This window comes from Ostrea edulis, chromosome 9 (assembly GCF_947568905.1).
Source record: "Ostrea edulis chromosome 9, xbOstEdul1.1, whole genome shotgun sequence".
NCBI classification, from domain to species: domain Eukaryota; kingdom Metazoa; phylum Mollusca; class Bivalvia; order Ostreida; family Ostreidae; genus Ostrea; species Ostrea edulis.
This window is the reverse complement of record NC_079172.1, coordinates 63,980,794-63,982,650: the sequence shown is the minus strand read 5'-3', so window position 1 is coordinate 63,982,650 and position 1,857 is coordinate 63,980,794.

Genomic DNA, 1,857 nt, shown 5'->3' with positions numbered 1-1,857 from the left:
AGAGAACTAAGCTGTTGGTATTGGAGGTGCAGATGGAGTGAGAATTGGGATATGTCTTGAAATGTTCTTGATCATGTATGTGTCTTTGAACAAATAACATTCACAGACTAGAAACTGGTATAAGCAGGTGTGGCTTGTACTTAACAGATGATGATGATAAGCTATGATAAATATTTTGAATACTTGTAACTGAAGATCAGAGTGTCAATATAATGGTATTAGTTTTATCTCTTTGCATCACAGTGATCGTTTGATGACTGGGTCAATCCTGATACGAGTTTGTAAAAGAAGAAAAATATCTCCCAAACATGATATGTTTGTGAATAAGGAAAGGAATACAGTAGTCAGCATAACACTTAGTAAAAATGATCAAATTACACTTCTTTTTTTGTCTGGAAGTAAAACCCACTGCTACAATGTCGGAGAGGATATCCCTTGTTTGGATCAGCGATTTTATAAAAATGATGGTCTATATTATCTACCCTCACATTCTAAGGTCATATGAATGATTTTAGATATCATCTGTTAACACAGCATAAGCTGTGTCACTAAATGTTATCATAGATTTTCCAAGCGTATTGAAGCGATAAAAAAAACTCCATGTTTGAATTAGTTAGCTCTATTGGTACCGATGACCTCCATTTGAAGGTCTTAGCTCATGGACTAAAATACTTTATAACTTTACTTGCAATTGTAAACAAAGACTATGCTTTGTTTGAAAGTAAGGGGGAGGGGGGTTAGACAATACAGTATTTTATTGAACACGTTTAATTCCGTTGATTTTCAATTTCATAGGCCTAGGTCGAAAGCCTATCAACGTGGCAGTGATCCATGGCGCAATGTAAAATTAGAAAAGAAAAAGTAATGCCGTCTTGGTTGTCAAGGGTGTGTGTCCCCATTAGAATTTTAGACAGCGACATGTGTAAACATTTACTCGCAGTTGCCGATTTCATACTCGTTTCCCTTGCTACATTTGGGTATTTACATCGCCATTTGTATGCACTGGTGGCGAAAACATATACAGTTTGAATGTTAAGACCCGGGAAGAGCCCTCGTTGGTCACCCATTCAGAAAATGTATATAATTGCCATGGTAAGTGTTTACGTAACCCAACTACTAAAAAAGATATATTCGAGATTGCCTAACCATTGCATTGCTATGGAAACGTGCTTCTACAAATCGATATTTACGTTACTGTCGCCGTACGATGTGAAATACTTAAGTATGAGAATTCTGATAAATAAACGCACATGTCGCCATAGTAATTTGTGTAGTGCACACTACGACTCTTATACAAAAAGAAATCTCAGTTAACAAGGTATACATGGAAATAATTTTAAACATTTTTATTGAATTGGTGCAAGAATTCAAATCCTACATATTTTCCATTACTCCTCTTATGAAAGGTGAATATAATGAACAGTGATCAATTTCAAAACTCCTATAAAGGTGAAGATAACAAACAGTGATCAATTTCAAAACTCCTATAAAGGTGAAGATAACGAACAGTGATCAATCTCATAACTCCTATAAAGGTGAAGATAACAAACAGTGATCAATCTCATAACTCCTATAAAGGTGAAGATAACGAACAGTGATCAATCTCCTAACTCCTATAAAGGTGAAGATAACAAACAGTGATCAATCTCAAAACTCCTATAAAGGTGAAGATAACGAACAGTGATCAATCTCATAACTCCTATAAAGGTGAAGATAACGAACAGTGATCAATCTCATAACTCCTATAAAGGTGAAGATAACGAACAGTGATCAATCTCCTAACTCCTATAAAGGTGAAGATAACGAACAGTGATCAATCTCCTAACTCCTATAAAGGTGAAGATAACGAACAGTGAT